General features: G+C 39.9%; 1 protein-coding gene across 6 annotated transcripts in view; it reads left to right on the forward strand.

Annotated features, from left to right (window-relative positions):
• ELOVL6 (ELOVL fatty acid elongase 6) overlaps positions 1–13,674 on the forward strand; it is a 144,583-nt gene that overhangs the window by 52,523 nt on the left and 78,386 nt on the right. The window contains exon 2 of one of the 6 annotated variants that reach the window (XM_058721655.1): positions 13,007–13,192. The exons of the other annotated variants lie outside the window; for them this stretch is intronic. The gene's annotated coding sequence lies outside the window, so the exon portion shown is untranslated. The remainder of the gene's footprint in view (positions 1–13,006; positions 13,193–13,674) is intronic. 6 annotated transcript variants of the gene reach the window in all.

Raw genomic sequence — 13,674 nt, forward strand, 5'->3', positions numbered from 1 at the left:
GTGCTGTATTCTTCAGGTGCATATGAGTATCGTTCAGATATTCTGGGGCTAAACATTAAAGTCAACCTGGGCAGCTTTTTAAAAATACTAATGGCCTATTATGTTGTACACCTGAAATTAATGAAACTTACACCTTCAGTTTGAAAAAAAATACCAAGGTCTCGGTCCTTATTCCAAACAAATCAGATTCTCTAAAAATCAGCTCTCAAATACTCTAGTTTTAAAAACTTTCTAGGTGATTCTAATGTGCTCCCAGGACTCAGAACCATACAGCTTTAAAGATTAAAAATGAGAGCTGTCAGTCATTCACCCCTCATGGTGAATCAATTCCTGTGGACTGGGTTTTTCTAAAACCAAGAGTAATGAGAATGAGTGAATGAGCGATTTTAATTCTGGTGGTGGGCCATTAAAAAAAACATATTTTAATAGTTCGTAAATTGGGATAACAGAACTTAGGTCAGTGTTTTGTTCAGACTAAATTCTAAGCTCTTCGACCAGGTTGCAAACCACTTGCAGAAAAAGAGCCTGAGTCATTGTATTCTTCATAGAGTTAAGAGTGCGATTTTACTGCTATATACTCTCAGTAAGCTGTTGAGCTGTCTCTTTACATGCTATCTACTAAGGTCATAACAAAAGAGGTTATCTAAAAAAAAAAAATTAGAAAAAATGCTCATTCCAGAAGAGTCTACTATGGTATTTTTATGGTGCCCAAGAGGTGACTTTAACGGGTAATAAAAGAATACACATAGTATTATTCATATTTTGTTAAACTTTAGGTACATCTTGAAGACTTTAATATTCATTAAAAAGTATTACCCTGGGTTGCAATTAACAAGTAATCTTTGAAGGCACTTGGGCAATAAGGACATGCTCAGTTTCACTCAGACATTGCTAAGATTTTTGAGTATCAGTTGATAAACTTAAGAATTTATTTTAAAAATATCTCTTGGTTGCAATTAAGCAGTGCTCAGAATTGAAAGCAGAAAACCATCCAAAAAAATGAAAAAGAACTACAGCCTCAGTCCGTATTCGTTCTTTTTAGCAGAATAAGTGATAGAGATTGGTCGGAATTTGAAACTTTAGTGCACAAAAGATTAGAAATGAGCAGGAAGCACCTAGTCATTGCAACAGCTGCAGAACTAAGGACTGAGTACAAGCTCCCTCTGGCTTTATCTTGGGGGAGAAAAAGAAAATGAAAGAAAAACATCCAACTTTTCTACCTTCCTGTGAAACACAGTCAAGTTTGGGGCTTTATAGAAGAAAGGTGCTAGCCCTGTCCATTTCCTTAGTGCAGGGAGCATAAAGGACACATGAGAGCCCAGCCAGTACTCACTGAGTGAAGGAACAAATGAGCCAGCTCCATCGATGGCAGCCGGGGACTAGGGAGGTTATAGATTATCACCACCTGTTGTTAGCAGTGTAGTTACCAAGCAAACAGGGTGACACAACTATTGCCAAATGGTGCCTAATGACTAGTTAAGGGGTAGGTTAATTAAGTGTTCTGCCAGGAAGGGGAAGGGACAGGACAAAGCCACCTCCAACACTTAGGTATTAGAAATAGTTTATAGTTGGGGCGCCTGGGTGGCTTAGCCGGTTAAGCATCTGACTTCAGCTCAGGTCATGATCTCACAGTTCATGGGTTCGAGCCCCACATCGGGCTCTGTGCTGACAGCTCTGAGCCTATAGCCTGCTTAGGATTCTGTGTCTCCCTCTGTCTCTGCTCCTCCCCCACTCATGCTCTATCTCTGTCTCTCTCTCTCTCTCTCTCTCTCTCTCTCTCTCAAAAATAAACATTAAAAAAAAATTTTTTTAAAGAAATAGTTTATAGCCAATTTGTGTGTCTTGAGATTCTTTGCCATGAAAATTTAGCGATGGTAGAGTTTGTCACAGTTATGTTAGAGACTGGTAGCTGCTGAATGACAGGACTGGCCAAAGTTGACTTGGGAAGGGGGAAAAGTTAGTTTAAGAAACTGAAAGTATTCTTAGATATTTGTAACAAAGCTTATTTCTGTTTAAAAAGTATAAGTTAAAACCCGCTGTAGAAGAGTAGGGTCGACTACATAGTCATTCCTTTTTGCTCCTAAATCATTTCTAAAAAGAGACAAAGAATAGAGAGAAAGCCCAGGTCCAGCACAGCAAGGGGAAAATTTTTTATGTGCATGGTTATTCTCTAAAAATGTATCTGTAAGCCAAAAAAAAAAAAAAAATATATATATATATATATATATATATATATATATATATATATAATCATCTTTAACAAGCAAAAATAACTTGAGGGAGAACAGATTTGAATAAGGAAAAGCATGTTACTGAGGTCACTGCCTTTCTACACGTGTCTGCCTATCTCTAAGAAGTAGAATGTTGACAGCCCAGAGCCCCATGGGGATAAAAATATATATCAAATTCTCAGTCAAATAAAAATATATTGGACTCAATTCCAGAGAATATTCTTGGATTTGATTTCTTTTTTTTAGCTCCCTAAGTTTAACCAGCTGAAATTTTTCTTAGAATCAGGCTTTCATAAAAACAAAAAGGTTTTTTTTTCCAGTTTGTTTATTTTCTTAATATACAAAAAATTGGTTCCTATAATAGCACTTTCTTTAAAATGTGTAAGAAGTCAAAGTTTCACTACCTTCCTACCTTATGAGATACTTTTTTCTAGAGCACTAGAGATATGTATCCTTATCTATCTATCAATGTAGCTATATCAGTATCTATAATTACAATGGTTTCACTTAATGCAAACCTTCATTAAAAAGTTGGAACACTGTGTCCTTGGTTTAGGTCGTCTATTGATATTATTATATTTTACGTATATGCTTAATCTGTAATAATGTCTGGGTTACAACACCATTTTTCAAGTCATGGCTGATAGAAGTCACATGATGGGAAGCAGGTGCCTGGGGCACACACTTTCTAGAGAGTTTAGGACTCCGTTTTTCCCTCAAACCATCTTCCTCTACCCACACAAAGCATGTTACCCACACAATGGCCATTTTGCATGCTTACACAAACCAAACTAGTTTGGGGCGTGCCAGGAGGCAGTTCTTTCTTCCTGAATGTTCTTTCACCCTACTCAAGGCCAACACTTTAGGAAGACACTCCCATCCTCCAATGAAAAGAGCTCACTGCCCACAAACATTGTCTCCCCCAGGACTCTGCTTAGTTTTCCATCAAAACCACACCATAGTGGGTGATAAAAAACAAAATTCAACTGAGTAAATTTGAAGATCTAATTGGCTTTACTAAATGATTCATGTACCGGGCAGCACACCATCTTAGCAAAGAGTGGGGTGCTCTGAACTCTACAAAATGGAAGGTTTTTATAAGAAGGAAGGTGTGGCAAGAAAGCTATGAACAAAAGAAAAGATTGTTCCAGGCAAGATCAACTTCCTTAGGGAGAAAGGCAGGGGTCTCATTATACAGATTACCTCATCTTCCTTTGGGGGGTGGATGAGGCCCATGTGACAGATTACCTTCTTGGTTCTTATCAGAAAATTCCCGATTCACAAGTTAATACATAGATTTCCAGTGGTGGCTGAAACTGCAATTAGATTAGGTATTAGGCGCCAGTTTGGTGACTTGGCCTAGCCTTGGTAACGCCATTTTGGGCCTGTGGTTTTTCTTTACTTTTTTTTTTTTAAACCCTTATGTAGTTTTGAGAGAGAGAAAGTGCACATGTGTGCGGGAACTGGGGGGAGGCAGAGAGAGAAAGGAAAAGGATCTGAAGTGGGCTCTGTGCTAACAGCAGAGAGCCTGATAGGGGGATCAAACTCCTGAACCATGAGATGAGGACCCGAACTGAAGTCAGGCTGAGCCACCTAAGCAACCTTGTGGTTTTTCTTTTTAACATGGGTTATTTTTGTTAGTTAGTGGCTGTCTCTCCCCTACTCAATAGAACAAGCTCTGTGAGGCTCACAGTGGCACCCCTGGTTTTCAGTACTGTGTATCTAGCACCAAGCATAAAGTCTGGTATATAGTAGGTCCCCAGTAAGTAATTTGTAGGATTAATATGATATCTATCTATTTGCTCTCTCATTAGCACAAATACACAAACATTATATTAGCTTGCTTTATACTGGTAAGGCCGTGAAGAAAGAGTAGGTTGCTGTTTGACTGGTTTTTAATAATTATGTATTACCAAATGAAAAGGTACTAGTAAGTCTATAGTGGAGTAGTTCTGTCTGTAGTAAATTTTGGAGCATGTTGTATGGCTGGAATGGGTTGCTGTTTTTGAGAAATCTAAGCAAATAGGGAATGGGGAAAATTTCTCTATGCATTTCCATAATGATTTGAGCAGAAGCTGTGGGGTGAAAGAAAGAATTGGATTCTCTTTCATCTTAGAGCTGCTGTTTATTAGTAAGTTCTTTTCTTAAGAGCCTCAGTTTTCTTATCTATAAAAGGCAGAAGCGGCCTGGGTGGCTTAGTCAGTTGAGCATCTGACTTTCGATTTCGGCTCAGGTTATGACTTCACAGTTCTTGGGATTGAGCCCGATGTAGGACTCTGGTGACAGCGCAGAGCCTGGTTGGGATTCTCTCTCTCTCCCTCTCTTTCTGCCCCTCTCCTGATTGTGTGCATGCTCTCTGCCCCCTCTCTCTCTCTCTCTCTCTCTCTCTCTCTCTCTCTGTCTCTCAAAAATAAATAAATAAAAACTTTTAATTAAAAACAGGCAATAATTTTGTCTCCTGGGAATAATGTAGATGATACATGAGACACAACTGAACCCTGACATAATTATATATAAGTGAATATGTGCACAGTCTTACTATTTTGAAACTAATGAAAGGGAAAGCCCATGGAGCTAGCTGCCTGGAATTCTGGGCATCTGTGAGTCCTTTGCCACTCACTTTTTGTGGAACTATTATTTCCACAAATTCTGTAATGGTAGTGAAAGTATTTGTGAGTTGCAAAGGGCCATATAAATTTATGGTCCTATTACTATTCTTAGTTGAAAACAATAAGATTCTACTACTAAAAAGAAATCTGTTAATAGTGACTGTTAGCTTTTACTTTTTAGCTTTTGCTTTATTTATTTATTTATTTATTTATTTATTTATAAATAAAGATTTTGTTTTTAAGTAATCTCTACACCCAATGTGGAGCTTGAACTCATGATGGGGAGATTGAGTCGAATGCTCTTCCAACTGAACCAGCCAGGCACCCCGACGTTTAAATTTGGGTAGACTTAATGGAAACAAAAACTTAACCGGCATGGACATAATAACATCTACAGTAAAGTCAAAATAGATCATAGAACCTTGGACAGTGCTCCTGATGAAAATGTCCTCCTCACCAGGTAGTGGAAAGTGAGTTTGCTCCATTTCTGATTCACTTTGACCTCTGCTTTCCTCCTTTGCCCCAAAGAAAGTTAGTCATAGTTTTGAATTTCTTAAGAGGAAGCAGCTATAAAATGGAAAATCACTAAAGGCAACTAGCTAGTAATCCAGGCTCAGAGTCAAAGAAGCACTGAATTCTAGTGCTGGAGGGAGCTATAATTTACCCTTAATAATCCATAAGTCTAGCCTAAAGTTCTCTTGATTTGCAGTCTTCTGAGGAAATCAAAGGAATTCATTTTATTCTATTTCTTGTTTATACATAATATGTATAATACCAAACCCTAACATTTTCTTTCTTTTTTTTTTTTTAACATTTATTAATTTTTGACACAGAGAAAGACAGAGCATGAACGGGGGAGGGTCAGAGAAAGGGAGACACAGAATCTGAAACAGGCTCCAGGCTCTGAGGTGTCAGCACAGAGCCCGACGCGCGGCTTGAACTCATGGACTGCGAGATCATGACCTGAGCTGAAGTCGGCCCCTTAACCGACTGAGCCCCCCAGGCGCCCCAAACCCTAACATTTTCAAAGGTATCACTTTCCCTGACGGGCTTTGATGTGCGTACTTACTACCACGGTGCTCTTGGCCTTCCAACTAAGAAGGATGGGAGTAATTCTGCATTTATGTGAGCTCCACAGCTCTTTAACTGACAATTCTGAAGATATATGGACATTTCTGTGAAAAGACTTTCTTTTCAGGCTTCTATTTCTTCATTTCCACCTTTTCTCCCAACCTCCCTCTATGCTCTGTATTAGGATATAGGTGGACATTGTTTGACTGTCATGTAGCTGCTAATTTTGTTAATTCAGTCTCAAACAGCAGCTTTACGCATACATTTACCCTGAAGCACAAAGGTGATATGAAATTCAGAAAACCACAGCTGACCTTGAGCCAGCTTTCAGAGGATAAAATAATATTTTTCAGAGGGTAAAATAATATTCAATGTGAATATTGGGTGCAGCTGGTATAATTAGAGGTCGCTGGCAGATCCTACAAGAATTAGTTATTCTGGGTAAATAAGAAAATATTCATAAACTGATTCGAAGACTGCATCTCTAGACTTTAATGCAGTTAATGAGGAAGTGCTGATTGCTCCTAATTCAGGTGACTGTATCTGTCAGTCAACAGAATACCTAATCAGTCCTAGCTTTGCTGATAGCCGGGCAAACTTTATGACAACTTTACATTTCTAATGCCTTCAATAAGGCATTCAACATACAGTGCACATTTTATTAAAGACAAACCTATAGTTGTGGGAATTCTACTCAGAAGAACTATCAGCACAGCCTTTAACTTTACGGTTGATTGAACTTAAATATGAAACTTAAAGTATTTATGTTTCTGCTCCCAGCCCCAGAGGAAACATCCGAGGGCATTCGTGATCTATCGAAAAGTGAAAGAAGAATTTGAGATACTTCCCTAGAAAATTGAGACCAAAATAACCCTTAGAATTTCAAATATCTAGAATCCCCACCCGCAAATATCTAGAATCCCATGAAACAACATTAATGGAGAAACAGGAATGTATTAGGGTTAATTGCCTGAATAGATATATCTCAGTCTGTGACTGTATAGTCTCCATGATCCGTGCTTTGAAGAAGCCTACTACAGATACCTTTCATTTTAACCCACACTTAATCATTTAGGTTATACGGGTTAAATTAACATCCCAATCACTCATCCAAATTTAGAAGAAAGATTCCTTTTTCTACTAGTTCTCACAGTTTTAACACCTCGATGAAGTCATGTGATGTTAATGAAGATAGAGGTCAATTCTTTGAAAACCTCCTACTAAGTTATGGTCAGCCTTTCCTCTTCCTGGTTTCCTTCAATATTTCTTGATAGTTCTAATCTTTTGACTCTTTGTTCATCTTTGAGGATCTTATCTGAATACCAAGTTCTCTCTGGTGCCCAGCGTGGACATATGCCACTAAAAATAGGAATACTTTCCGCTTCTTCCAGGAGGGCCTGATGGAGGTTGATTGCAAGAGGCCAGAGAGGGAAGAAAGGAGGCGGGGAGGAAGCGAAGGTGTTGTGGAGCAGTTCCCTCAGGTCATAGGCTCTTTCTTACTAGGGCCTTAACCTGCCCCTGTGCTTGTCCATTTTTAGATTTGTAGTGCTTTACTTCCCTGGACTATTACCCTGCTACCCTAAACTGTCTTTATTGAGCTTCATTACATGTCTTTCTGACTAGTCAGATTTGCTAATTCAATTACAATTTTCATCCTCCACGGTGCCGACCTTGGCTTTGGAGTGAGGCTGGTTTGAACCCAGAACACGGCTGCTTACTAATTGTGCAAACTTGGGCAAGTTATTTAACATCACTAAGTCTCCTCATCTGTAAATGGGGCTGGTAAACACGCCTAGTCACACATCTTAATCAGGTTCTCAGCACAGTGCCTGGGAGGTCCTAAGCAACGCTGGAGACTGGTACAAGTTAAAGACATCTCATTTGTTAGGCATCCTCAGATTATTTTCAGTGACTTACCTGATAGCCTTAAGGCGATTCTTTCATCTTCTTCCGGTCTTATATCCACATATTATAAAGGAGTGTGGGTTTTATTGTCCAGGTTAGTGAATATAAATAAAATGAAAGGCCTCGTATTTCTAGCCTGGAATTCAAGACCCTGCACTGTACTTTCCCAAACTCCTTCTGCCTTATTTCCCACATCATCACTTTCAAACATTAAACACATTAACCAGCCTGGAATAATCCTCTGTCTCTAGACAAGCACTCTCTAGCCCTTGTTTCCCACCATTCCATTATTCTGGAATGTCATACTCCTGATCTCCACCATTCCTATCCTGCCATTGTGCAAGTCCTACCAAAGGTCTTGTTCTCTTACAGTGTGAAATAATCCCTCCATCAGCTGATTTAGCATAGTTTTTAAAAAATAATTTTAAGGGCGCCTGGGTGGCTGAGTCGGTTGAGCGTCTGACTTCGGCTCAGGTCCTGATCTTGCGGTCCGTGAGTTTGAGCCCCGCGCTGGGCTCTGTGCTGACAGCTCAGAGCCTGGAGCCTGCTTCCCATTCTGTGTCTCCTTCTCTCTCTGCCCCTCCCCCACTCATTCTCTCTCTCTCTCTCTCTCTCTCTCTCACTCTCTCTCTGTCAAAAATAAACATTTAAAAAATTTTTTTAAAATAAAAAATAATTTTATTATGACTGACCATGTTCTTGCATGTGTGGTAGTCACTCCTAGTTAGTAGACTCTGAGGGCAGGAAATGGAACGTTTTTATCTGTCACTGTGCTTAAAATGGTGCTTGGCAAGTGGTAGATCTGTCTCAATGATGGAGCACTGGTGAAGAGAATATTTGGCAGAAATCAGAACAAGATGTCAGTCAAAGATATTCTCCCTAACCATTTCAAACATTGATTTTCATGTATTTTTATTCAGTATAGGAGAGGCCTTCCCTGATCTCCATACCCATGAAGCCCTGTCACTCTTGTGTTTTGTTTTTGTGTATAACACCTATTATAGGTACATTGTTGGGGGGTCTCGGGTTGCTTGTTAGTTTCTGTCTCCCACTGGAATGTAGGCTTCCTGAGCTCAAGGACTTCATCTTTATAACACTTAAAATCTTTTGCAAGAACTCATGAAGTATTTTCTGACCAAGTGAATGGATAATCACAGGATTTACTCTGTTCAAGTGTTACAGATATTATCAGTTCTATCCAGTTTTCTAAAGGTGTATAAACAGGCTTTCTAATAGCTGTTATGTGAGAGTTTCAGAGGTTAAGTTTTTAGGCTCAGTTTAAGAAATGGATGCTCTTCTGGGGACAGTGTCTAGAGGCCTTCAGCATTGCGTGGCATTTGACATGCACTGTTGTGGCCTGTCCTACAATACAGCTCCCCAAACCAGCCTGTCTCAAATCCCTCATGATAGAACCCCTGCTAATTGTTTACCTTTATACCAAGATGTTTTGGAAGGCAGCAGAACCCATACATGGCATGTGCCTAGGCCACCTTTGAGGAGTCCCTGCGGTAAGAACTAAACAAAAAAAAACATGTCAGCAGGGCTATGATGGATCCGTGTGTGCTAAATGTGTCCGCGACTGATACAAACGTGCTTTCCTTATTGAGGAGCAGAAGAATTGTGACTATTGAAAGCATAAGCACAGAGTCAGAAAGCTAAAAAAAGAAATGGAAACTTTGTTCAGTAATAAAAAAAAAAAAAATCAAAAGGCTTATTCATTTTTTAAAAAAGAAGGAGAAAATGTACATTTAATCAGTACTGAGTAATTATGAGATAAGGTTTCTATAAAGTGTAGTCAGAGTCCAGAGATATTTTAGTTTCATTTGGCAACTTTAACATTCTTTTCTGTCTTAATTTTCTTCTTCTGATACCAAAAGAACATACTGGGAAATAATCAATTCTCTTTGGCCTAGGACTTTGCTTCCTAGACAGATGTGGGAGTTAAGTAAAGGGTTAAGCAGAAGCAAGGGCTGAGATGAGTGGTCAAGCTGCCTTATCTTTTCGTCTCTTGCTCACTTTCTTCTCAGGCTCCTGGGATCTTCTTTGCATCCATTTCTGTTCACATCTTAACATAGTGTAACATTTGTAAGGAAATGGAAATGCTTTCGCTATGCCTTCAAAGTAGGATGAGATTGCCCTTGAGGTTTGAGATTTATCTGCACAGCACCTGGTACTCAGGGGACTTCAGTAAATATTTGTTGAAGAAATGAATGAACCATTCACAGAGGAGGCACAGATAGATAGGCAGCATGGGTCACGATGGAACGCTCTCCTTATCAGTACTTATCCGACTTGATTGCTCTCACTTGACCCTCTCTCTTCTTTAACCTTTTTTCCATACCACTCCCTGGTTATCTTTTTACCTTTGTCTCTTAGTATTCTTTCCTGCACGTTTCTTTTCCTCCTCCTAAATGGTGATGCCCTCTCTCCCAGTTAGGCCCCGCCTTGACCTTCAGAGTATTCCCCTTGGATGACCTCATTCATGTGCGTGACTTCAACCACCACTCAGACATAGATGACTTCCAAATAGATATCTTCAATTAGCCCAGGCATTTCTTTTCTTTCCTTTAATTACTTTTATTTATTTGGAGAGAGAGTGGGGGAGGGGCAGAAAGAGCGGAAGAGAGAGAGGATCTCAAGCAGGCTCCAGACCCTCAGCAGAGCCTGACCTGCGGCTGGAACTCAAGTACCAAACCCTGAGGTCTTGACCTGAGCTGAAGTCAGACACTCAACTGACTGAGCCACCCAGGTGCCCCCCGCCTAGACATTTCTAAGTCCCACGTGCTATAGATCTCTTTCGATCTCTACTAGTAAGTCGTACAGTCTTGTTAACTACTTTTATTAGTAGATACTGAAATGCCACTTCTTTACTACTTACCCACTGAACTAACACCAGCTACCAAGATAGACAGACCAGAAGCCCAAGATTCTTCATCTGTTCCTCCCTTTTGCCTCTCTCCCCACATTAAGTTAAGACCTCTGTTCTCCCTCCTTGTTGAATTCTTTTCAGTAAACACAGGGAATGATTACTCTGATGGGTCACCATCTTCGAGACGGCATTCACCCGTTTGTCTTCACCAGTGGAGGCATCTTCTCTCGAGGAGAATGGCAGTCGCCTGGCCTCTTACCCTCGTCAAGTTATGCTCCTCCCAGATGTCCTCCATGTTCCTGCTGCCTGGCTGGCTTTTTAAAATTTGAATCTAACTCTGCCTCTCTTGCCTCAACTTTCAGTGGCCTCCCATACCTCAGGATGAAAAGTTAAAATTAGCCCCACGCAGGCATAAAAGTCATTCAAGATAGTGCCTCATCTTAATTCAACAACCTCATTTCCTACTCCTGTATCCGGTGATTATTCCAAACTCTCCCAATCCTTGTCCCCGCCAACCCCCCACTCAGGCTTGTCCTCGCCATGCTTCCTCCCATTCTCTAGTTGTTCTACTAACCCTTTAAAACCAGTTCTTTCTCCAGGAGAATTTCACTTCTGCTCTCCTTTTGATGCCTTCTCCTATCTTCTCCATACCTCTCCGGGTGTTTAAGATGCATCGTACAGATGTTTACTTGCCCGTCTCACTAGACTAAGCCGTTTGCGATTTGTGACCCTGGCATCCAGAATGGTGAAGACCAGTGTTTCTCAAAGTGGGGTCCACAGAAACCTTCTATATCAGAGTCACTTAGCGGTTGCTAACATTCATAGTTTTGGGTCCTCCTCACTGCCATAGGACCTAAAGAATTAGAATTTCTGACTTTCAAATAGACTCCCCAGGAAATTTTTATGAATATATGCATTCAATATTTTTGAATAAGCAAATCAGCTGGAGATTTGATCTTTTTTTTTTTTATTCACGTACACTGTAGGAACTTGGATTTATAGCTGATAATTCTATATCCATCATGTTTATAAAAGGTAATTTAGTTCTCTAGAGAAAATATTGCCCTTATGCCTTAAAATGAATTAGGGATTTGGAAATCCTGCAGCCAATTTTAATCAATACAAATAATTTGAATTATTCTGATTAAAAGAACAATCCACACCACTCTAGATTAAGCAGCCTAAACTCTCCTAGTTCTTGTGGTGAACATGTTGTCTCCTCTCTGGAACTCAATTTGTCTCCATGCAAATTTGAAGCAATTAGTGCATAGCAACCAGTGGTTTGCAGGGGTTTGAAAATCACTGTGGCAGATATTTCATAAGTATTTCATTATTTTCAACTCAGTGTCCAAGGTATAGATCCTACACATAAGAATTAATTCTTTAGGAGGCTTTCTTAACTATGGGATTCTGTTACATACAAAGGAAGCAAAGGAACATATCACCAGAGCTCCTACAGGTGAGTAGGAGTGAGAAGTCTCTAATGATCTTTATATGGTGTTAAACTCACATACCATCTCCTTAAACAGAAATATGTGCTTCTCTATGTTTATATACATTCAAATGCCAATAAAAACATATACTCACTCACAAATATAAATTTGCTGTCTTTGATATCCTAAAACGACCACAGTCACATGCATATAAACCACTCTGAAAATCTAGACCCAGCCAAACAGGTTGTACCTTTGAATAAATATAGCTGTTGCAACCTTCAGCCCACATGGTGTGTTTGCTTAACATGAACTATCTGATACTGATGGCTGACACTTTTGACTGGCATGTGCAGTTCTTCTTACTGTGCAACTTTCATTGTCCACAAAACATTTTTCCTTCTGTTTTTCTGGGAATTTACCTTCCCTTGGACCACTGTGTTGTTTCTACGTTAGCATCCAGGGCTCAGTCATTTTTAATACTTGATCAATCAAGCTCAACTAAACGAGAATAATTGTGGCCAAAAGACCCAGGAAGTGTGGGGAGAGTTTTCTGCTGTTTTGGTTTTTTTGGGTTTTTTGTTTTTTTTTTTATACTAATACAGCTCCCATAGTTCAGGTAGCTCAGTGTCTTCCTAGGAGGCTATACAAATGTCACTACAAAAACATTTAGGTTTTAGAGGTGATGACCTGCTGGTTCTCATCCATGTTATTAAATCACCACAAAATTCCACATACTGTCAATAGCAACAGAAATTGGTGCGTTATATTCAGAGAAGTTTCAATAGAAGTCTGGGATACTAAGACTGTTAATATAGCTGGAAAGAACAGAAAATCAACAAATAGAACCTTAATTAAGTATGGGGGTCTTCTCGCTTTATTCAACAGGAGTCCAGACCGCACAGTCTAGAGTTGATGAGGCAGCTCAGTGATGCTATCAGGAAACCAAGCTCATTTCACCGTTCTACGGCACTGTCTTCCTTTCTCATGGCTGTGAGACGGCTGCAACTGGGAGTCAGTTCTGTGACTAGGTGGCAAAAAGAAGCACAAAGGAGTAAAGCTCCAAAGGAACAGGTCAGCCAAGTCAGTCAGGCTTTCCCAGAAGTTCCAACTGGCTACTTTCACTTATGTGTCAGTGCCAGAACTCCATCACATGGCTATCCCTTCACTGGAAGGGACCACTCACTGGAGAAGAGAATTGTGGATGGGAGTTCAGTCATCCCACCATACTCCGACAGCCTCACTAATGATCGGTCCACAGGGTCGCAGTCAAAAGACATCTGTGGAGCACATTGCTTACTATAATGTCTGCCCTGGTGTTGTGACATCTCTTGAGAGACTCAAGGACTTTCCAGGAGATGACACTGGGGATATCCTATCCTGTCAGCTGGCAAGGAGGGAAAGCAATCTAGTACAGATGTGCCTCACTTGAGAAAATATACAACACAGTAACAAGATTTGATCTCATAAATAATTAAACTTAACTTTTAGTAGGGAAATTCCCCAAATGCTTTCAAAATACACTTTAATTAAAAAAAAAAATGTGTATATAATCT

The sequence above is a fragment of the Neofelis nebulosa genome, chromosome 3 (assembly GCF_028018385.1).
Source record: "Neofelis nebulosa isolate mNeoNeb1 chromosome 3, mNeoNeb1.pri, whole genome shotgun sequence".
NCBI classification, from domain to species: Eukaryota; Metazoa; Chordata; class Mammalia; order Carnivora; family Felidae; genus Neofelis; species Neofelis nebulosa.